Here is a 25,419-nt window from a genome sequence, read left to right as displayed (position 1 = left end):
TAAAGACTCCAAACTCGGGGAAACGAACTAGGGGTGGTGGAAGGGGGGAGGAGGGCGGGTGTTGGAGGGGAATGGGTGACGGGCACTGAGGTGGACACTTGACGGGATGAGCACTGGGTGTTTTTCTGTATGTTGGTAAATTGAACACCAATAAAAATTAATTAAAAAAAAAAAAAAAAGAACTTGCTCTTCCCCTGTCCTTCCAGCTGGTCTTCTGGGGAGGGGCCTGCTGTGCTGATTCTCAGGTGTGTGCACCTGGGGGTGCTGCCCCACCCCCTCCTAGGTGCACAGCTCAGTGGGAGCTGTCTACTCTGAGGCCTCGGCACTCTGACGACCCCGCTCAGTCCCAGGCACAAGGTGACACCAAGAGGAACAACAACACCGGCAGCGGCCAGCTCCCCAGCCCTGGAGTCAGCTCCAGCAGTAACTTCCACAGTCTCCCGTTCCACACTGCCCTGGATGCTCCGGGCTTGGGGGGCACTGATCTGCACAGCTCTGCGCCGCCTAGCAGCAGGAATGTCCTCACTGTCCTGTGTCCTCCCGGCCTCTACCTGTCCCAAGAGGAGTGCCAGATCCTGGGCTGTGTCCCCCAGCGCCTTGGGCTTTGGGGCCTGCACCACTGGAATCATGCTCCCAGGACCTCCCAGCCTCCTTTGCACAGGGCCACCGCCTCAGCTGCTCCTGGGGCTGCGCAGCCCACTCCGTGCAGAGCCACCACCTGAGCCGCCACCTGAGTTGCTCCTGGGGCCCTGCTGGGCGTGCGCTCCAACCCTTTAGGGAGCTCTGCTGAGGTATGTGACACATTCTCCCCAGGGGTGCACTTCCTCTGTTAGCAACCCCGAGAATCTGGGGGCTCCACGGCCCCTCCTGGGATCCTGCCTATGCTCCCTGTGAGCGCCTTTCCGTCGGGGAAGATTGGTAAAGTTACTGCTTTTCTGGGACTGGGCTTTCTTGTCCTGGAGGCTCTTGCCACCCGGCCTTAACCCGGCTCCTCGCAGGGGCCCCTCCCCCTTGGATGCTTTTTTTTTCCCCATCTTCCTACCTTGATAGATGCCCGAACTCCTCTCACTGTAGCATTCCAGCTGTTCTCTCTTTAAATCTCAGGCCGAATTTTTAGGTTTTCAGGATGATTTGAAAGTTATCTAGGTAAGTTGGTGGGGACAGGTGACTTGGATCCTATTCTTCTGCAATCGTGCCCCACCTTCCTGAAAACTTCCTTAAACTGGAGAAGGCAATAGACATCCAACTCCAATTCAAACAAGATGAACCCAAGGGAGGTCCACATCACCGCACATAATATTTAAAATGCCAAAGGTTAAGGATAAAAAGAGAATCTAAAATCAGTAAGAGAAAAACAAAAAGTTACCTATGAGGGAAAACCTATAAGGTATCAGAAGAAACTTTGCAGGCCAGAAGAGAATGGCCTAATAATTTCAAAGTGCTAAAAGGAAAAAGTCTACAATCAAGAATATTCTACCTAGCAAGTTTATCATTCAGATTTGAAAAAAGAGATAAGAAGTTTCCCAGACAAATGAAAAATAAAGGAGTTTATCACCACCTAGCCAGTCTTATGAGAAATGTTAAAGGGACTTAAGTGGAGAAAAAATGGCCATAATTAAGCATAAGAAAATCATTAATAAAAGGATGTAAAATATGACAATATATATGTAAAGCATGGAGGAGGGAGTAAAAGATGGAAAAAGAGAAAGGAAAAATAAAAATAAAGGTTTTTTCTTTCTTAGAAAATGTATTTGAACTTGAATGACCATGAAGCTAATACAGACTGCTACATAGGATATTATATATGAACCTTATGGTAACCACAAACCCAAAACCTATGATAGATATACAATAAAATAAAGAGAAAGAAAGCCAAACATAGCACTATAGAAATTCATCAATCACAAAGAAAAAGAGCAAAAGAAGAAGAAAGGAAGAACTATATAAATAACCAGAAAACAAATAACAAAATGGCGATAAGTATATACCTGTCAGTAATTACTGTAAATGTAAATGGCCTAAACGCTCCAATCAGAAGACACAAAATGATTGAATGGATAAAAAAAACATGACCTATCCATATGCTGCCTACAAGAGGATCACCTTAGACCTACAGACATATACAGAATGAAAGCGAAAGGATGGAAAAACATTCACCATGCAAATGAAACTGAAAAAAAAAAGCCAGGGTAGCAATACTTATATCAAAGAAAATCAACTTTAAAACAGACTATAACAAGACAAAGAAGGACGCTACCCAATGATAAACGGATAAATCTAACAAGTGGATGGAACAATTGTAATTATCAACGCATCCAACACTGGAGCACCTAAATACATAAAGCAAATATTAACAGATATAAAGAGAGAAATTGATGGTAATACAATAGTAGAAGACATTAACACTCAATTTTAATCACTACATAGGTCATCAAAGTGGAAAATCTATAAGGAAAGAATATATTTGAATAACACATTGAAACAGATGGACATAACACATATGTAAAGAACATTTCATCCCAAAACAATAGAACACACTTTCTTTCAAGTGCACAGGGACTATGTTACAGAATAGATCACATATTAGGTCACAAAACTGTCACCAACAAATTTAGGAAGACTGAAATCATACTATGCAACTTTTCTTATCACAACAATATGAAACCAGAAATAAATCACAAGACAAAACTGGAAAAAAAATGCAAACACTTGGGAGACTAAACAACATGATACTAAACAACCAAAGAGTCAACAAAACAATCAAAAAGAAATTTAAAAAATACCAAGACACAAGTGAAAATAAAGTACCAATGGTCCAAAGTCTTTTTTATTTTTTCAAAATCTATTGGACACAGTAAAAGCAGTTCTTTTTTTAAATTTATTTTTTATTGGTGTTCAATTTGCCAACATATAAAATAACACCCAGTCCTCATCCCATCACGTGCCCTCCTCACTGCCCGCCACCCAGTCACCCCAACCCCCGCCCACCTCCCTTTCTACCACCCCCAGTTCGTTTCCCAGAGATAGAAGTCTCTCATGTTCTGTCTCCCTTTCTGATATTTCACGCAAGTTTTTTCTCCTTCCCCCTTTATTCCCTTTCACTATTTTTTATATTCCCCAAATGAATGAGATGATATAATGTTTGTCCTACTCTGATTGACTTGTTTCACTCAGCATAACACCATCCAGTTCCATCCATGTCAAAGCAAATGGTGGGTATTTGTCGTTTCTAATGGCTGAGTAATATTCCATTGTATACATAAACCACATCTTCTTTATCCATTCATCTTTCGATGGACACCGAGGCTCCTTCCACAGTTGGACTATTGTGGACATTGCTGCTAGAAACATCGGGATGCAGGTGTCCCGGCGTTTCACTGCATCTGTATCTTTGGGGTAAATCCCCAGCAGTGCAATTGCTGGGTCATAGGGCAGACCTATTTTTAACTCTTTGAGGAACCTCCCCACAGTTTTCCAGAGTGGCTGCACCAGTTCACATTCCCACCAACAGTGCAAGAGGGTTCCCCTTTCTCCACATCCTCTCCAACATTTGCTGTTTCCTGCCTTGTTAATTTCCCCCATTCTCACTGGTGTGAGGTGGTATCTCATTGTGGTTTTGATTTGTATTTCCCTGATGGCCAGTGATGCAGAGCATTTTCTCATGTGCTTGTTGGCCATGTCTATGTCTTCCTCTGTGAGATTTCTCTTCATGTCTTTTGCCCACTTCATAATTGGATTGTTGGTTTCTTTGCTGTTGAGTTTAATAACTTCTTTATAGATTTTGGATACTAGCCCTTTATCTGATGGGTCATTTGCAAATATCTTCTCCCATTCTGTAGGTTGTCTTTTAGTTTCGTTGACTGTTTCTTTTGCTGTGCAGAAGCTTCTTATTTTGAGGAAGTCCCAATAGTTCATTTTTGCTTTTTTTTCTCTCGCCTTCATGGATGTATCTTGCAAGAAGTTACTGTGGTCAAGTTCAAAAAGGGAGTTGCCTGTGTTCTCCTCTGGGATTTTGATGGAATTTTGTCTCACATTAAGATCTTTCATCCATTTTGAGTTTATCTTTGTGTCTGGTGCAAGAGAGACGTCTAGTTTCATTCTTCTGCATGTGGATGTCCAATTTTCCCAGAACCCTTTATTGAAGAGACTGTCTTTTTTCCAGTGCAGAGTCTTTCCTCCTTTGTTGAATATTAGTAGACCATAAAGTTGAGGGTCCACTTCTGGATTCTCTATTCTGTTCCATTGATCTATGTGTCTGTTTTTGTGCCAGTACCACATTGTCTTGATGACCACAGCTTTGTAGTACAACCTGAAATCTGGCATTGTGATGCCCCTAGCTATGGTTTTCTTTTTTAATAATCCCCTGGCTATTCGAGGTCTTTTCTGATTCCACACAAATCTTAAAATAATTTGTTCCAACTCTCTGAAGAAAGTCCATGGTATTTTGATAGGGATTGCATTAAATGTGTAAATTGCCCTGGTAACATTGACATTTTCTCAATATTAATTCATCCAATCCATGAACATGGAATATTTTTCCATGTCTTTGTGTCTTCCTCAATTTCTTTCAGAAGTGTTCTGTAGTTTTCAGGGTATAGATCCTTTACTTCTTTGGTTAGGGTTATTCCTAGGTATCTTATGAGTAAAAGCAGTTCTTAAAGAGAAGTATATAGGAATACAGACCTAAAAAGAAGGAAAAGCTCAAATAAACAAGCTAGCCATATATCTAAAGGAACTAGAAAAAGAAAAACAATCCCAAGATGAGTACAAGAAAGTAAATAATCTGGATCAGAGCAAAACTAAATGACACAGAGACTAAGAACAATAGAAAAAAATCAATGATTCTTTGTGGAAGGGGAGGTGGGTGGGAGGATGGGGTAGCTGTGTGACAGGCACTGAGGAGGGCACTTGATGGGATGAGCACTGGGTGTTATACTATATGTCGGCAAATTGAATTTAAATTAATAATAATATGTATACAATGGAATATTGCTCAGCCATTAGAAACAACAAATACCCACCATTTGCTTCAACGTGGATAGAACTGGAGGGTATTATGCTGAGTGAAATAAGTCAATTGGAGAAGGACAAACATTATATTGTCTCATTCATTTGGGGAATATAAAAAATAGTGAAAGGGAAAAAAAGAGTGGGAAATATCAGAAAGGGAGACAGAACATGAGAGACTCCTAACTTTGGGAAACAAACTAGGGGTGGTGAAAGGGGAGGTGGGCGAGGGGTGGGGGTGACTGGGTAGCATGCACTCAGGGGGGCACTTGATGGGATGAGCACTGGGTGTTATTTTATATGTTGGCAAATTGAACACCAATACAAAATACATTTATAAAAAATTAATTAATAATTATTTTATAATAAATTATCCATAAAAACTGAAAAGCTAAATAAAATTGACAAACTAGACTCATGATGCAAAAAGGAGAAAGGGTCCAAATAAATACATTCAGAAAAAAGAGAGAAGTAACAACTGACACCAGAGAAAGACAAAGTATTATAAGAGAATACTATGAAAAATTATCTACCGAGAAATTGGACAACTTTGAAGAGATGAATAAATTCTAGAAACACACAATCTCCCAAAACTTGAACCAGGAAAAAATAGAAAATCTAAACAGACTGATTACAAGTAACATAATTTAATCAGTACTCAAAAAACCACCAAAAAAAAAAAAAAAGTCCAGGGTGAGAGAGATTCACAGATGAATTCTACCAAACATTTAAAGAAGAGTTAATACCTATTCTCCTCAAACTATTCCAAAAAATAGAAGAGGAAGGAATCATCCTAGGAGGCCAGCATTACCATGATACCAAAACCAAAGACACCACAAAAAAAGAGAACTACAGGCCAATATCTTGATGAACATAGATGCAAAAATCCTCAATAAAATATCAGCAAACCACATACAATACATTAAAAAGATCATTCACCACAATCAGATGGGATTTATTTCAGGGATGCAAGAGTGGTTCAAAATTTGAAAATCAATGTGATACACATAACAACAAAACCAAGGATAAAAATCACATGATCATCTCAATAGATGCAGAAAAAGCATTTGACAAAATATAGCATCTTTTCATGATAAAAACTCTAAACAAAGTGAAATCAGAAGGAATATATCTCAACATAATAAAGGCCACATATAAAATACCCACAGCTAACATCCTATTCAACAGTGTAAAACTGTGAGCTTCCCTATAAGAACAGAAATAAGACAAGGATGTCCACTCTTACCATTTTTATTCAACATAGTACTAGAAGTCCTAGTCACAGCAATCAGACAAGAAAAAGATATGAGAGGCATCCACATTGGTAAAGAAAAAGCTAATCTATCACTATTTATAGACCACATGATACTATATAGAGAAAATCCTACAGAGTCCACCAAAAATACTATTAGAACTGATAAATGAATTCACTAAAGTTGTAGTATACAAAATTAATACCCAGAAATTGGTAGCATTTCTATATGCTAATAACAAAGTAGCAGAAAGGGAAATTAAGAAAACGATCCCATTTACAACAGCACAGTAAAAAATAAAATACCTAGGAATAAGTCTAACTAAAGAGGTGAAAGACCTGTACTCCAAAAACTATAAAACAGTGATGAAAGAAATTGAAGATGATATAACAAATGGAAAGATATTCCATGTTTATGGATTAGAAGAATTAATATTGTTAAAATGTCTATGTTATCTAAAGCAATCTACAGATTCAGTGCAATTCCTGTCAAAAATATCAACAGCAGGGATGCCTGGGTTGCTCAGTGGTTAAGCACCTGCCTTCAGCTCAGGACGTGATCCTGGAGTCCCGAGATTGAGTCCCACATCAGGCTCCCTGTATGGAGTCTGATTCTCTCTCTGCCTATGTCATTGCCTCTGTGTGTGTGTATGTCTCTCCTGAATAAATAAACAAAATCTTTAAAATATATACATCAACAGCATTTTTCACAAAACCAAAACAAATAATACTAAAATTTGTATGGAACCACAGAAGACTCTGAATAACCGAAGCAATCCTGAGAAAGAACAAAGCCGGAGGTATCACAATCCCTGATTTCAAGATGTACTACAAAGGTATAGTAATCAAAAGAGTATAATACAGGCATAAAAATGAGACATAGATCACTGGAACAGGACAGAAAGCCCAGAAATAAACCCATACTTATATGGTCAATTAATCTATGACAAAATAAGCAAGAATATGCAATGGGGAAAAGAGTCTCTTCAATAAATGGTACTGGGAAAACTGGACAGCTACACATAAAAGAATGAAATTGGACTACTTTTTAACACCATATGCAAAAACAAAATCAAAATGGATTAAAGACCTAAATGTGAAACCTGCAACCATACAACTCCTAGAAGATTATAGATATGTCTCCTAAGGCAAGGGAAAGAAAAACAAAATTAAACTATTGGGACTTCATCAAAACAAAAAGCTTGCACAGCACAACAAGATAATGTACTAAGTGGGGTTAATATCCAAAATACATAAAAAATATAAGGAACTTATACAACTCAATATTCCCTCAAAATAATGCAATTAAAAAACGGCCAGAAGACCCAAGTAGAAATTTTCCAAGGAAGACATACAGATGACCAACAGATGCATGACAAGGTGCTTAACATGAGTATTCATCAGGGAAATGCAAATCAAAACCATAATCACCTTACCACCATATCACCTTACACCTGTCAGAGACAAAAAATGACAAATGTTGGCAAAAATGTGGTAAAAAGGGAACCCTCATGTATTGTTGGTGGAAATGTAAATTGGTGCAATCTCTGTGGAAAACAGTATAGAGGTTCCTTAAATAAAAATACTAAAAATAGAAATACCACAGGATTCAAAAATTCCACTATTGGGTATTTGACCAAAGAAAACAAAAACACTAATTCAAAGAGATATATGCTCCCTTATGTTTACTGCAGAATTATTTACAATAGCCGAGATATAGAACTAACCTGTGTGTGTGTGTGTGTGTGTGTGTGTCCATTAAAAAGGATGAGATTGTGCCATTTGAGACAGGATGGATGGACTTAGGAAGTAGTCTGCTAAGCGAAAGCCAGCTTGAAAAAGACAAATACCAAATGATTCCATGCATAATTGGAATCTTAAAAAAAAATGAATGGATCAAGAAGCTGTGGTCTGTGTATACACTGGGATATTCCTCAGCCATTAGAAACGACAAATACCCACCATTTGCTTCGACATGGATGGAATTGGAGGGTATTATGCTGAGTGAAATAAGTCAATCAGAGAAGGACAAAAATTATATGGTCTCATTCATTTGGGGAATATAAATAATAGTGAAAGGGAATAGAGGGGAAGGGAGAAGAAATGGGTAGGAAATATCAGAAAGGGAGACAGAACATGGAAGACTCCTAAATCTGGGAAACGAACTAGGGGTAGTGGAAGGGGAGGAGGGCAGGGGGTAGGGGTGACTGGGTGGGGAGCACTGAGGGGGGCACTTGACAGGATGAGCACTGGGTGTTATTCTGTATGTTGGCAAATTGAACACCAATAAAAAATAAATTTATTATTGAAAAATAAATAATAAATAAATAAGTTAAAAAGAAAAGAGAAAAAGAAAACAAATGAATAAACCAACAAAAAGGAGAATCAGACCTCTAAATACAGAGGACAACTGGTCACTAGAGGACAGGGGGTGGGAGAATGGGCAAAATGGGTGAAGGGGAGTGGGAGATACAGGTTTCGTTATGGAATGAATATGTCATGGGACATCTCACACCTGTCAAAATGATGGCTGAGTAATATTTCATTATGTATATATAATGGCTAAAATCAACAACACAAGAAGCAGAGCATACTGGCAAGGATATGGAGGAAAAGGAACCCTTGTGCACTGTTGTTGGGAGTGCAAACTAGTGCAGTCACTCTGGAAAACAATATGAAGGGTCCTCAAGAAGTTAAAAATAGAGCTACCTTACAGTCCAGAAATCCCACTGCTGGGTATTTACCCAAAGAATACAAAAACACTAATTCAAAGGGATACATACACCCCTATGTGTATAGCACCATTATTTACAATTGCCAAATTATAAATGCCAAATTATGGAAGCAGTCCCAGTGTCCATCAGTTAATGCGTGGATAAAGAAAGTGTGATATATATACATAATAAAATATTACTCAGCCATCAAAAATAATGAAAAATTGCCATTTGCAAGGACATGGGTGGAACTAGACCATATAACGCTAAGCAAAATAAATAAGAGAAAGACAAATAGTCTATGATTTCGCTCATATGTGAAATTTAAGGAACAAAACAAACGAGCATAGGGGAAAAAGAGAGAGAGAGAAACCAAGAAACAGCCTCTTAACTACAGAGAACAAACTGATGTTACCAGAGGGAAGGTGGTGGGGGGAATGGGTGAGATAGGTGATGGAGATTAAGGAGTACACTTGTGATGAGCACTGGGTGATGTATGGAAGTTTCAATCACTCTGCTGTACACCTGAAACTAATATAACACTCTATAACTGGAATTTAAATAAAAACTTAAGAAAAATAAAAATCCCAAAACCAAAAAAAAAAATGTTATGGAAATAAAAGGCACAGTGTAAGGAATATATTCAATGATACTATAATAATGATGCAACGGGACAGATGGTAGCTACTCTTGTGGTGAGCATAGCATAATGTATAAACTTGTCAGATCACTAGGTTGTACACCCGAAATTTACCTTACATGTGTGTCAACTATGCTCAAAAAATGCTTAAAATTATCATTACTAATTGGTTGCTTTCAAATTCATAAAATTGATAAAAAAAGAGCACTAAACAAAGTACAAATAGAAGTAAATATTAGTCTCTATGCCTTTCCCACTTCCCTTGAGCCTTACACATAGCCATGGGCTATCTAAGTCACCCTGACCTCCAGGCAGTCTCTGTGTCCATTTATATAGGATCCTGCCATGCACAACCATTTCATGTTCCCTGGAATTGTTGTGTATCACTGTGATGATAGACACCTTCCAGCTCCAAGACTCAGCTAAAGTGCCATTAATTAAGACTTTAATAATATGGTCCCTAGAGCAAGACTTTTCCCTGGAGTGCTTCCTAAAAGAGTGAGGACCCTGTAACTCTATTTACTGCTGTCTTCCTTTGTGTATCTCACAAAATACTCACAGAGGAGTAAAGACTGATCTGACACCTCACCTTCCCCTTCACTCTCTCTTGCAATTCCTCAGTCACAGGGAGATCCCCCAAATGAAAATCTTAGATCTGTGGATTGAAGCATGTTGTTGGTTGCCTCTCCAAGATTCCTGAGTCTTCTATGACCATCTAATCTTTAACACTAGCTTATTATGTGTATATGGAAGTTGTGGCTGACACTTGAAAAGTTAGACTTGGTACTGTATGGGCCTTGTATATCTGCTTTAACAAATTACCACAAACTGGGTTGTATAAAACAAATTTATTCTACCACAGTTCTGGTGGACAGAAGTCTAAAATTAGTATTACTGGGATGAGTCAACATTGGCAAGTCTAAGCTCTGGAGGCTCTAGAGGAGGATCCTTCCTTGTCTCTTTCAGCATATGTTGGCTGCCAGCATTCATTGGCTTCTGTTTACAATACTCCAATCTTGAAGGTATTTTCTAATCTCTCTCTATTCCTTTTTTAAAAATATCGTATTTATTTATTCATGAGAGACACAGAAAGAGGCAGAGACACAGGGAGAGGGAGAAGCAGGCTCCCTGTGGGGATCCCGATGCAGAACTGGATCCTGGGACCCAAGGATCATGACCTGAGCCAAAGACAGACGCTCAACCACTGAGCCACCCAGGTGATCCTCTCTCTACTCCTTCACATCACTTTCTCCCTCCCCTCTCCGGTGTGTGTGTGTGTGTGTGTGTGTGTGTGTGTAAAAGAGAGAGAGAGAGAAAGAGAGAGAGAGAGAGAGAGAGAGAGAGAGAGAGATATGCCTCTCTCTTATAAGGACAGCTGTGATTGGATTTAAGGCCCCCCTGGATAACCCACGATAATCTTTCCATCTCAAAATACTTAATCATACCTGCAAAATCCTTTTTTCAAAAAAAAGGTGATATATACAAGTTCCAGGAATTTGAACCTGCTATCTTTTGAGGTCTTTATTCAGCCTGCTACAGGTTCCAAATTCATGCACTTGCTCGGGTCCAACCCACTAGGCCCACCACTCTTCTCCTGATATTTTTCTTGGAAAGTTCCCACAGATAATTGTCTAATAAATCCACACAATCAAAGTCTTGTGTTTCTGGTTGAAAAATTACTGTTGACTTTTATATACCTCTCTAATCTGGGAGCTTACAATATTTGACTCCAGCTTGGTAGGGAAATGATGATTTCTACAGATGTCAGAGAGTCCTGCATAGGAGTGGGCTCAGGTTTTTCACATGCTTATTAGTGGCACACTTGCAAGTCAAAAAAGCTTCTCTCTTATTCACGTAGATCATGTCACATAACATCATCTCAATGTCATTCTTGATATAATTTATGCAGGAGTGAAAATGGAGAGGAGGAAAGCACATAAAGGAGACAAAGCCAAACCCTGCCATCTTCACCTCTGTATATATTCTGTCTACAGTTTTCATAGTTACATACCAAGCAATAACAACTTTTGAGGAGAATACTGAAGTTCAGGAAAGGATCAAATAGATTCTTTTGCTTTTTATTCAACTGTACCATTCGATGTCTACAACACTGAATAAATGTTTTGTTTGTCCAAGTTACAAAAAAGATAAATATATATGACTTACCATTCAAGAGGGAAAACAAGACACCAAATAGTACTTAATAGAATGATCCCACTTAAATAAAATAAAACCAAATTGTATTATGTATACGTTTATATGTATAAATGTTAAGGGATTCTGGAAGGATTCTCACTGAGAGATTGATGGTGCACACCTTTTCTGGAGGGAAGGGAATGGGAGTGGGAGTGTATATATATCTTCAATATGCCTCTTGTTTTAATTCCTTACCATTAAAATATAGTCAGGGAACATGGTGGTTGATTTTATGTGTCAAATTGACTTAGAAATACTGCCCAGCTGCACGGCTCTGGGAGCAGCTCGGAGGCGCTCACGTAGCGGCTCCGCAGAGAGGGGGCTGCGTGGCCGGGAACGCGAATCCAACAGCGCAGACCGGGAGCACTGGGCGCCGGGGACACAGCCCAGGATCCAGCCTCCCCCCAGGACAGGCAGAGGCCAGGATGGGCCAGGACAGCAAGGACGCTCCTGCCCCGAGCTGAGCAGATCAGCGGACCCGCCCCGGAGCCTCCAGGCCCTGCAGACGGAGAGCACCGGAGCTACTGGGGGGGCTGAATCCAGGTTTCCAGAGCTGCCGCCCCTGCCACTGTGGCTGTTCATCCTGGGGCCTCACGGGGTAAACAACCCCCACTGAGCCCTGCACCAGGCAGGGGCAGAGTAGCTCCCCCAAGTGCTAACACCTGAAAATCAGCACAGCAGGCCCCTCCCCCAGAAGACCAGCGACAGGGACCAGTTCCAGGGGAAGTCAAGGGACTTAAAGTATACAGAATCAGAAGATACTCCCACGTGGTTTTTTTTCTCTTTTTGATTTCTGATTGCTTCCCCCACCCCCTTTTTTTCACCTTTCTCTTTTTTTCTTTTTCTTTTTTCCTTTTTTTCTTCCTTTTTTTCTTTTGTCTTTTTCTCTTTTCTTTCCTTCTCTCTCTCTCTTTTTCTCCGTTTCCCAATACAACTTGTTTTTGGCCACTCTGCACTGAGCAAAATGACTAGAAGGAAAACCTCACCTCAAAAGAAAGAATCAGAAACACTCCTCTCTCCCACAGAGTTACAAAATCTGGACTACAATTCAATGTCAGAAAGCCAATTCAGAAGCACTATTATAAAGCGACTGGTGGCTCTAGAAAAAAGCATAAAGGACTCAAGAGACTTCATGACTGCAGAATTTAGAGCCAAGCAGGCAGAAATTAAAAATCAATTGAATGAGATGCAATCCAAACTAGACGTCCTAACAATGAGGGTTAACAAGGTGGAAGAACGAGTGAGTGACATAGAAGACAAGTTGATGGCAAAGAGGGAAACTGAGGAAAAAAGAGACAGACAATTAAAAGACCATGAAGACAGATGAAGGGAAATAAACAACAGCCTGAGGAAGAAGAACTTACGTTTAATTGGGGCTCCTGAGGGCGCAGAAAGGGCCAGAGGGCTAGAATATATATTTGAACAAATCCTAGCTGAAAACTTTCCTAAAATGGGAAGGGAAACAGGCATTCAGATCCAGGAAATAGAGAGATCCCCCCCTAAAATCAATAAAAACCGTTCAACACCTTGACATTTAATAGTGAAGCTTGCAAATTCCAAAGATAAGAAGATCCTTAAAGCAGCAAGAGAAAAAAAGTCCCTGACTTTTATGGGGAGGAATATCAGGGTAACAGCAGACCTCTCCACAGAGACCTGGCAGGCCAGAAAGGGCTGGCAGGATATATTCAGGGTCCTAAATGAGAAGAACATGCAACCAAGAATACTTTATCCAGCAAGGCTCTCATTCAAAATGGAAGGAGAGATAAAGAGCTTCCAAGACAGGCAGGAACTGAGAGAATATGTGACCTCCAAACCAGTTCTGCAAGAAATTTTAAGGGGGACTCTTCAAATTCCCCTTTAAGAAGAAGTTCAGCAGAACAATCCACAAAAACAAGGACTGAATAGATATCATGATGACACTAAACTCATATCTGTCAATAGTAACTCTGAACGTGAACGGGCTTAATGACCCCATCAAAAGGCGCAGGGTTTCAGACTGGATAGAAAAGCAGGACCCATCTATTTGCTGTCTACAAGAGACTCATTTTAGACAGAACGACACCGACTACAACCTGAAAATAAAAGGTTGGAGAACCATTTACCATTCAAATGGTCCTCAAAAGAAAGCAGGGGTAGCCATCCTTATATCAGATAAACTAAAATTTACCCCGAAGACTGTAGTGAGAGATGAAGAGGGACACTATCTCATACTCAAAGGATCTATCCAACAAGAGGACTTAACAATCCTCAATATATATGCCCCGAATGTGGGAGCTGCCAAATATTTAAACCAATTAATAACCAAAGTGAATAAATACTTAGATAATAACACACTTACACTTGGTGACTTCAATCTAGCTCTTTCTACCCTCGATAGGTTTTCTAAGCACAACATCTCCAAAGAAACGAGAGCTTTAAATGATACACTGGACCAGATGGATTTCACAGATATCTACAGAACTTTACATCCAAACTCAACTGAATACACATTCTTCTCAAGTGCACATGGAACTGTCTCCAGAATAGACCACATACTGGGTCACAAATCGGGTCGGAACCGATACCAAAAGATCGGGATAGTCCCCTGTATATTCTCAGACCACAATGCCTTGAAATTAGAACTAAATCACAACAAGAAGTTTGGAAGGACCTCAAACACGTGGAGGTTAAGGACCATCCTGCTAAAAGATGAAAGGGTCAACCAGGAAATTAAGGAAGAATTAAAGGATTCATGGAAACTAATTAGAATGAAGATACAACCGTTCAAAATCTTTGGGATGCAGCAAAAGCAGTCCTGAGGGGGAAATACATCGCAATACAAGCATCCATTCAAAAACTGGAAAGAACTCAAATACAAAAGCTCACCTTACACATAAAGGAGCTAGAGAAAAAACAGCAAATGGACCCCACACCCAGCAGAAGAAGAGAGTTAATTAAAATTCGAGCAGAACTCAATGAAATCGAGACCAAAAGAACTGTGGAACAGATCAAAAGAACCAGGAGTTGGTTCTTTGAAAGAATTAGTAAGATAGATAAACCATTAGCCAACCTTATTAAAAAGAAGAGAGAGAAGACTCAAATTAATAAAATCAAGAATGAGAAAGGAGAGATCACTACCAACACCAAGGAAATACAAACGATTTTAAAAACATGTTATGAACAGCTATATGCCAATAAATTAGGCAATCTAGAAGAAATGGACGCATTCCTGGAAAGCCACAGACTACCAAAACTGGAGCAGGAAGAAATAGAAAACCTGAACAGGCCAATAACCAGGGAGGAAATTGAAGCAGTCATCAAAAACCTCCCAAGACACAAGAATCCAGGGCCAGATGGCTTCCCAGGGGAATTCTATCAAACGTTTAAAGAAGAAACCATACCTATTCTACTAAAGCTGTTTGGAAAGATAGAAAGAGATGGAGTACTTCAAAACTCGTCCTATGAGGCCAGCATCACCTTAATTCTGAAACTAGACAAAGACCCCACCAAAAAGGAGAATTACAGACCAATATCCCTGATGAACATGGATGCAAAAATTCTCAACAAGATACTAGCCATAGGATCCAACAACACATTAAGAAAATCATTCACCATGACCAAGTAGGATTTATCCCCGGGACACAAGGCTGGTTCAACACTTGTAAAACAATCAATGTGATTCATCATATCAGCAAGAGAAAAACCAAGAACCATATGATCCTCTTATTAGATGCAGAGAAAGCATTTGACAAAATACAGCATGCATTCCTCATCAAAACCCTTCAGAGTGTAGGGATAGAGGGAACATTCCTCAACATCTTAAAAGCCATCTACGAAAAGCCCACAGCAAATATCATTCTCAATGGGGAAGCACTGGGAGCCTTTCCCCTAAGATCAGGAACAAGACAGGATGTCCACTTTCACCACTGCTATTCAACATAGTACTGGAAGTCCTCGCCTCAGCAATCAGACAACAAAAAGACATTAAATGCATTCAAATTGGCAAAGAAGAAATCAAACTCTCCCTCTTTGCCAATGACATGATACTCTACATAGAAAACCCGAAAGTCTCCACCCCAAGATTGCTAGAACTCATACAGCAATTTGGTAGCATGGCAGGATACAAAATCAGTGCCCAGAAATCAATGGCATTTCTATACACTAACAATGAGACTGAAGAAAGAGAAATTAAGGAGTCAATCCCATTTACAATTGCACCCAAAAGCATAAGATAACTAGGAATAAACCTAACCAAAGAGGTAAAGGATCTATACCCTAAAAACTATAGAACACTTCTGAAAGAAATTGAGGAAGACACAAAGAGATGGAAAAATATTCCATGCTCATGGATTGGCAGAATTAATATTGTGAAAATGTCAATGTTACCCAGGGCAATTTACACGTTTAATGCAATCCCTATCAAAATACCATGGACTCTCTTCAGAGAGTTAGAACAAATTATTTTAAGATTTGTGTGGAATCAGAAGACCCCGAATAGCCAGGGGAATTTTAAAAAAGAAAACCATAGCTGGGGGCATCACAATGCCAGATTTCAGGTTGTACTACAAAGCTGTGGTCATCAAGACAGTGTGGTACTGGCACAAAAACAGACACATAGATCAATGGAACAGAATAGAGAACCCCGAAGTGGACCCTGAACTTTATGGTCAACTAATATTCGATAAAGGACGAAAGACTATCCATTGGAAGAAAGACAGTCTCTTCAATAAATGGTGTTGGGAAAATTGGACATCCACATGCAGAAGAATGAAACTGGACCACTCTCTTTCACCATACACAAAGATAAACTCAAAATGGATAAAGATCTAAATGTGAGACAAGATTCCATCAAAATCATAGAGGAGAACACAGGCAACACCCTTTTTGAACTTGGCCACAGTAATTTCTTGCAAGATACATCCACAAAGGCAAAAGAAACAAAAGCAAAAATGAACTATTGGGACTTCATCAAGAGAAGAAGCTTTTGCACAGCAAAGGATACAGTCAACAAAACTAAAAGACAACCTACAGAATGGGAGAAGATATTTGCAAATGACATATCAGATAAAGGACTAGTTTCCAAAATATATAAAGAACTTATTAAACTCAACACCAAAGAAACAAACAATCCAATTATGAAATGGGCAAAAGACATGAAGAGAAATCTCACAGAGGAAGACATGGACATGGCCAACAGGCACATGAGAAAATGCTCCGCATCACTTGCCATCAGGGAAATACAAATCAAAACCACAATGAGATACCACCTCACACCAGTGAGAATGGGGAAAATTAACAAGGCAGGGAACCACAAATGTTGGAGAGGATGTGGAGAAAAGGGAACCCTCTTACACTGTTGGTGGGAATGTGAACTGGTGCAGCCACTCTGGAAAACTGTGTGGAGGTTCCTCAAAGAGTTAAAAATAGACCTGCCCTACGACCCAGCAATTGCACTGTTGGGGATTTACCCCAAAGATTCAGATGCAATGAAAGGCCGGGACACATGCACCCCGATGTTTCTAGCAGCAATGTCCACAATAGCCACACTGTGGAAGTTGCCTCGGGGTCCATCCAAAGATGAATGGATAAAGAAGATGTGGTCTATGTATACAATGGAATATTACTCAGCCATTAGAAACGACAAATACCCACCATTTGCTTCAATGTGGATGAAACTGGAGGATATTATGCTGAGTGGACTAAGTCAATCGGAGAAGGACAAACAGTGTATGTTCTCATTCCTTTGGGGAATATAAATAATAATGAAAGGGAATATAAGGGAAGGGAGAAGAAATGTGTGGGAAATATCAGGAAGGGAGACAGAACATAAAGACTCCTAACTCTGGGAAAAGAACTAGGGCTGGTGGAAGGGGAGGAGGGCGGAGGGTGGGGGTAATGGGTGACGGGCACTGAGGGGGACACTTGACGGGATGAGCACTGAGTGTTTTTCTGTATGTTGGTAAATTGAACACCAATAAAAATTAATTTATTAAAAAATAAATAAATAAATAAATAAATAAATAAATAAATAAATAAAATCTTTAAAGAGGTACCTTGTGTGGCTCAGTAGGTTAAGCATCTGACTCTTGGTCTCAGCTCAGGTCTTGAGCTTAAGGTCTTGATCTCAAGCCCCACATTATTATTAAAAAATAATAATAATTAAAAATAAATAAAATCTTAAAAAAGAAAAATAAAAAGAAATCCTGCCCAGTTTATTGGTGAAACAGCTATAGAAATGCTGCTGTGAAGATATTTTTATGTACGATTCACATTAAATTAGTGGACTTTGAATAAAGCAGATTATTCTCCATAATCTGAGTGGACCACATCCAAATGGTTGAAGGCTTTAAGAGAGAAGACTGAGGTTCCTCAAAGAAGAAAATTTTCTCTAAACTGCTTTTAAGACTTCAGCTGCAACATTTACATTTCCTGGGTCTCCACCTTCACCACTTCTAAATGTATTATTTAGCAATTACCCTAAGTTTTACAGATTTCTGCTGTCAGTATAAACAAGAGAAATAATGGAAATGAAACAATCATTTGTATTACTGTGATGTAGTGCCTGGTACATTGAGTATTATCACAACTCAGCAAATGCCACTTGTTATTAACAATGTTATTTATTTTGTGCTAAGAAAGCAGTACGAAACAATTGAAGGTTTTTGAGCAGGGAAATAACATAATCTGATCTGTTTTTAAAAAATAATTCTGGCTGCTATATGAGGAATGCATAATAAGGAGGCAAAGTGGATGCAAGATCAATTTAGGAAGCTATTGCATTAACATATGGAAGTTATGGTCATAATTTGGACTAGGATGATGGTAGAAGAAATGAGGATAAGTGGTAGGGTAACATACGACCAACAAATGCTCCTATAGAGAACAAGAAAATCACATTAAAATATCACTCATATTTACACCACAAAAAATAAATAATTACATGGCATGATTGAGGTTTAGCCGAGGCTAAGGTGGTAGCATATTGCAATATATAAATAAATCAAATAAATGCTTTTTAAAAGATTTATTTATTTATTTGAGAAAGAGGGGGGGCTCAAGCAGGAGGGGCAGGATGAGGGAGAGAGAACCTGAAGCAGATTCCTCACTGACCAATGCATGTCTGATGACACCAAGATCACAACCCAAGCTGAGACCAAGAGGTGGATGCTAAACTGACTGCACGACCTAGGCACCCTTCAAATCAACACTTTTTATACCTTACACTTACAAACTGTTATATGTCAATTACATTTAAATTAAAATGAGTCTTTAAAAATAACTGTAATGTAGGATAGTGGCATGAATGCGGACTTACCTGCATGGTGGATTCATGGGTGTGTAGTTTTCCATTAATCTTTTAAGTGTTGTGATATATATATATATATATATATATATATATATATATATATATATAATTTCTTTTGTATATGTGCTATATTTAACCATAAAAACATTGTTTATTTTGGGGGGAGGGGCTCCGAGCAGCCGTCGCCTCGCCCGGGGGAGCGGCCTTCCGCCCGGTGCCGCCCTGGCGGCCAGGAAGAGCTAGTGCCCCTGAGCGCCCGGCCCGCCGCGGCCTGGGGGCGGGGGGCGGCGCGGCCGGCTGGTGCCTGAGTGGCCCTCGGGCGGCCGGCGGTGCCTGGTGCCCCGAGCCCCGCCGGGAGCGTGGCCGCCGCTGCGCTCGGGGCCCTGGGCCTTGCCCGAGCTCTCGTCGCGGTCAGGCGGCCCAGAGGCCTTGCTTGACTCTCCTCTGGGCCGCGCGCCCCTCGCAGCCATCCCGGGGGCCCGGTGAGGTAGGTTCCGGCCGTGAGGCGGGCCCGCAGGCTGGGATCGGGGCTCCTGCGGCCGCCGCCGCGGCATGCTCCCTGAGCCGGACACCCCGCCCGTGGGCGACCCCGCGGTCTCTGCCCGAGCTCGTGCGCCCCGCTTCTCAGGCTCTGGGCGTCTCGGGTGCCCAGGCCTCCCAGGGTCAGCCGTCGCCACGCGGCGGGCTGCTTGTCGGTGGCCCGCGGGCGGCCAGGGCTAGAGCGCTCGGGCAGTGCCTTTGCCGCAGGGGCTCCGGCCGGAGGGCGCGGCGTTTCGGCGACCCTCTGTGGTCACACGGGCCAGGAGGACGCGAGCCCGAAGCCGAGCGCCGCGCGAGCCGAAGGAAGGGAAAGGGGACTTCTCATTGGGGAATGACAAAGGTCCCCCCAGGGACTGGGGCCCCGCGCTCGCGGACGGAGAGCTGGGGAAGACTGGGGTGTGAGCACACCCGCCATACGTTCTAAGTGCGATCCCGCTAGTGTTGGGGGGAAGGCCTCACGTTAGAAAAGAAGTTCTTGTAGACCTCTCACGGGGCCGCCGCGGGGCAGCGAAGAGACTGCATTTCCTAGACTAAACCCTGGAGCATCACTGGAGGCTGTTTGAGGGACCATCTTTCCAGGGCAGTTCATCCCGAAGGAAGCACCTGAAATGGATAAAAGTTGCGGTTTTGTTACTTCTCATGAGTTTGTGTGTCTCAAATGAAAACTATGAAATTAATCTAGAGTAGGACATTTGTAAGGACATGGAATGGCACTGGGCATCCAGGAGGACCTGTAAGGAATAACTGAGGAATATCAGAAACACCAGTAGAGAAACCTTTTAAATTTCTTCAACCGGGAGAAAAAGTGAGTATTGTTTCAAATTAAGGAAAATCTACAGTGGAGAGAAATTGAATAAAGTCACAAATTTTAAAAATCTGCTATTTAACATCCTAATGTAAATTTAGAATGACAGATGAAAGATCAAATCTTTAAAAGTATTTTTAAATGTGGTAAAATATTTTTTAAACTTTTGGGCCAGGATTCTGAAACTTGGTAACTCCAAAATATGGAAAAGCTTCAGTGAAAAATATTCGACTCTTGAGAATATACCAGATATACACAAGGAAGATGCTCTGAGAGTGGAAAAGTGCCACCAGGAAATTTTTACATACTTACATTTTACCTTGGTAAACATAAGTTGAAGCTCAGTCTTTGATGATGCTATATTGAATGTAATAAATGTTAGATTTCTTCACATGAACAATAGTACCTACTAACTTTCTTGTTCACCTAAAGATACTATACAGCTATTTTGGAATGCCAGCTGTCAGGACATTGCAATGTCAGGATAGCTTAGAATCTTTATCCAGGTGGATGGACTGCCACCCAGTGAACACTGCTTACAGAGCACCATGAGCACCTTTTTTTTTTTTTTTTTTTTTTTTTTTGGCAGTGATGTAAAATCAGGTCCTTTTGGAAGGGGAGAAACCACACTGCATCTCTGCTACACAGGATTACTCTGCCTATGCCCTTGAGGCTTTTATACTCCCTTCTCAAGCAGTATTTTGCACGTAGACTTATCTCACTTGGGTTTGTTCTTGTGGACGTATCTTGCCTCTCTCCTGCTGTCTCTTTCTCTGTTGAGTTAGGGAGAGTATGCAGGTATTCCCATTATTCCTGACTGGTGCTGCTATATGTGTCAAGAAAGAGGAGAATGGGGTTCTGAAAACAGACTGTCCATATCTTGCAGGAGCGACAGCTAGGTAGCACTTTGATAGTGGTGGTTCTCTGAGTTCTTAAGATCTTCATCTCTAGGCTAGCACTTCCAACATGAGCCTTTATCCCTTTTGACCCACTCCCCCCCCTTCCGTACAAATGCTGGTGCCTTTGGGGGCTTTAAGCTAGTCTTTTTGTTTTGCTTTTATTTTTTTTCCAATCCGGCAAGGCTTTTCCCTTTCCTTCTCCTGTTGGTTGTTTGAAACCAAATTCAGTATGAATAAGAGAGGGAAATATACAACATTGAATTTGGAGGAGAAGATGAAGGTTCTCAGCAGGATTGAAGCTGGACGATCTCTTAAAAGTGTAATGGATGAATTTGGAATCAGTAAATCAACATTTTATGACATCAAAAAGAATAAGAAATTGATTTTGGACTTTGTACTGAAGCAGGACATGCCATTAGTAGGGGCTGAGAAGAGAAAGAGGACAACAGGAGCCAAATATGGTGATGTGGATGATGCAGTCTACATGTGGTACCAACAGAAACGCTCAGCTGGCATCCCTGTTAGAGGTGTGGAGCTTCAAGCTGCTGCAGAGAGATTCACACAGTGTTTTGGGCGAACAGACTTTAAAGCTAGCACTGGTTGGCTTTTTAGATTTCGAAATAGGCATGCAATTGGGAATCAAAAAGTATGGGGGGAACAAGCCCTAAGTTCGGCTTCAGAAAATGTTGAGCCATTTCGACAAAATCTATACATGCTTATCAAAGAGGAGAAGCTGAGTGTAGCTCAGCTGTACAGTGGGGATGAAACTGACCTCTTTAGGAAGTCAATGCCAGAAAACATTCAGGCAAGCAGAAAAGAGATCTGCCTGCCTGGGAGGAAAATAAACAAAGAACGGTTGTCTGCTCTTTTATGTGCAAATGCAGATGGAACTCATAAATTAAAGTCAATCATTATTGGAAAATCAAAGCTGCCCAAAAGTGTGAAAGAGGACACAAGTACATTACCTGTGATATATAAACCTAGTAAGGATGTTTGGTTCACCAGAGAATTGTTTTCAGAATGGTTCTTTCAAAACTTTGTTCCTGAGGTCAGGCATTTTCAACTTAATGTTTTAGGATTCCATGAAGAGGATGTCAGGGCCACGTTACTTCTGGATAGTTCTCCAGTTCACCCCTCCACCAAATCACTAACCAGTGAGGATGGGCGGATAAAATGCATGTTCTTTCCCCATAATACTTCAACCTTGATTCAACCAATGCATCAAGGCGTGATCTTGAGCTGCAAACGACTTTATAGGTGGAAGCAACTTGAAGAGAGTCTTGTAATTTTTGAAGAAAGTGATGATGAGCAAGATAGAAGACAAAAAGGAGTTTCCAAGATTAAAATCTACAACATAAAAAGTGCAGTTTTTAACTGGGCAAAGAGTTGGGATGAAGTAAAACAAATAACCATAGCAAATGCATGGGAAAATCTTCTTTACAAAAAGGAACCTGAATATGATCTTCAGGGCTTAGAAGATGGAGATTATAGAGAAATCCTTGAGAAATGTGGGGAGTTGGAAAGCACATTGGCCGATGACAGGGTGTGGATTAATGGGGATGATGAAGAAAAGGGTAGCTCCCCAAAGCCAAAAAGTGGAATTACAAAGGAAGTTATTCAGAAAGGAGGAGGAGATGAAGAACAGACTGCTGAATTTCAATTATCTGCTGTAAGAGAGAGGTTGGACTACCTACTTGACTTCGTTGATGCCACACCTGAGTTTCAAAGGTTCCATTTCACACTGAAAGAGATGCAACAAGAAATAATAAAAAAACAGTTCCAGAGTAGAATCCATTCTAGAATTGGTAGTTTTTTGAAACCCAGGCCTTGTATTGCCAAGGATTCCTTCAATATGCCTTCAACTCCTAGTAATTAGATCTTGTGTTTAAAGATTTGTATGGTTGTATGATGCAGACCTGTTGTGAATTGTCATGGTTTTTATCAACTTATTTCACTTTGCATAGCACTGCCCACTTATATATTGTTTATAAAACATAAAATTTTAAAATATTTTTTCTTTAAAGTATAAAAACATTCATTAATCCATTTTTGTTTCTATTATAGACAAAGATCTGAATGATGAAGAGTTATTGTCCCAGATTATCTTAGGTGTAATGGATGTGGGAATAGCATTACATTATATTTTATTCAGGCCATTAACAGGAAGCCATATGCTGATATATAAAATAAAAAGATCTGGTTGGTTTTCAGTTTTAAAAAAAAAACATTGTTTATTTTTAATTGAAGTATAATTTTCATGTGATACTATATTAGTTCTAGGTGTACAACATTTTGATTCAACAATTCAATACATTACACAGTGATCACCATAAGTGTAGTTACCATCTGTCACCATACAATGTTATTACCATTTTATTGGCTATATTTGCAGTGCTGTACTTTTTTTTAAGATTTTACTTATTTGAGAGAGAGAGAGAGAGAGAAAGATAGAAAGACAGAGCACAAGCAAAGGAGGGGTAGAGGGAGAGGAAGAAGTAGACTCCCTCCAAAGTGAGGAGCCAGACACAGGGCTCGATCCCAGGAATCTAGGATCATGACCTGAACCGAAGGCAGACACTTAACTGAGCCACCCAGGTTTCCAGTATGCTGTACTTTTTATCCCCATGATTTATTTGTTTTATAAGTGGAATTTCATACCTCTTTATCCCCTTCAAAGCAATCTTGGGAAAGAACAGCAAAGCTGGAGGTATCACCATTCCAAATTTCAAACTATACTATGAAGCCTTAGTAATCATAACAGCATGGTGCTAGTACAAAGACAGATGCATAGATCACTGGAACAGAAAAGAGAGTCCAGTAATAAACCCATATTTATATGACAAATTAATCTATGACAAAGGAGGATGAATATACAATGGTGAAAAGACAGTCCCTTCAATAAATGGTGCTAGGAAAACTGGATGGCTATATGCAATAGAATATAATTGGATCATTTTCTAACACCATACACAAAAATTAACTCAAAATGGATTAAAGCCCTAAATGTAAGACCTGAAACCACAAAAATCCTAAAATAAAACATAGGGAGCAAATTCTAGGACATTGGCAACAGCAATATTTTTCTGGATCTGCCTCTTCAGGCAAGGGATAGAAAAGCAAAAATAAACAATTGGGACTACATCAAAATAATAGGCTTTTGCACAATGAAGGAAACCACCAACAAAACTTTAAAAAAACCCTACTGAATGGGAGAAGATATCTGCAAATCATATATCAAATAGTTAACATCCAAAACTATATAAAGAACTCATACAACTCAATAGAAAACCAAACAATCTGATTTTAAAATGAGCAGAGGACCTGGTCATTTTCTCCAAAGAAGACATACAAATAGCCAACAGACAAATGAAAAAATATTCAATGTTATTAATCATCAGGGAGATGCATATCAAAATGTTACTTTAAGTAGTAAAAACAAAAAAAAAAACATGACAAAAAAGATCAGTTTAAAGCTGTTGGAGAGCTACTGAAGTTATCAAAACTTAAGGGACCAACATACAGGAGAGGAGAGCCATGGAAAGGTGAAGTGACAGTTTGCAACTTTTTCCCCTGAAGCATTTGCCAATTCTGGGTGCAGAGCAAGAGGCTGAGAACACAGGCTTCACTCAGGTAGATGACCACAGCTGAGAACCAAAAAAACAATAGAATTCTCAGCAGTCTCACTAGGCTAGAGAGACAAAATTGGAGACTTAAAAGGCTAAGATCTTGTTAAGTATTTATCTAAATTCTAGTTAGCTAACATACAGTGCAATATTAGTTTCAAATGTACAATATAGTGATTCAACACTTCCATACAACACCCGGTACTCATCACAAGTGCACTCCTTAATCCCCATCACCTATTTCACCCATCTCCCCACCCACCTCTCCTCTGGTGACCAGTAATTTGTTTTCCATAGTTAGGAGTCTGTTTCTTGGTCTCTCTTTCTCTCTCTTTCCCCTATGATCAATTGTTTTGCTTCTTCAATTTCACATACTATTGAAATCATATGGTGTTTATCTCTCTGACTTATTTCACGTAGCATAATACACTCTAGCTCCATCCACATCATTGGAAATG

General features: G+C 40.1%; 2 long non-coding RNA genes across 3 annotated transcripts; one reads left to right on the top strand and one right to left on the bottom strand.

Annotated features, from left to right (window-relative positions):
* Nucleotides 1–3,096: 3,096 nt before the first annotated feature.
* Nucleotides 3,097–20,240, bottom strand: LOC140596222 (uncharacterized). Of its 2 annotated transcripts, none has more exons than XR_011998258.1 (2): nucleotides 20,094–20,240; nucleotides 3,097–4,683 (listed from the first exon to the last, which is right to left on the bottom strand). It is a non-coding gene; the product is annotated as an uncharacterized lncRNA (long non-coding RNA). The 2 variants fall into 2 exon arrangements; XR_011998259.1 differs by having other exon boundaries at nucleotides 20,118–20,240.
* LOC112912369 (uncharacterized) lies at nucleotides 19,401–23,128 on the top strand. Its single transcript, XR_011998257.1, has 2 exons — nucleotides 19,401–19,581; nucleotides 20,235–23,128. It is a non-coding gene; the product is annotated as an uncharacterized lncRNA (long non-coding RNA).
* Nucleotides 23,129–25,419: the final 2,291 nt, after the last annotated feature.

This window comes from Vulpes vulpes, chromosome X (genome assembly GCF_048418805.1).
Source record: "Vulpes vulpes isolate BD-2025 chromosome X, VulVul3, whole genome shotgun sequence".
NCBI classification, from domain to species: Eukaryota; Metazoa; Chordata; class Mammalia; order Carnivora; family Canidae; genus Vulpes; species Vulpes vulpes.
The sequence above is the reverse complement of the archived record's forward strand: the minus strand, read 5'-3'. Positions and strand labels throughout refer to the sequence as shown.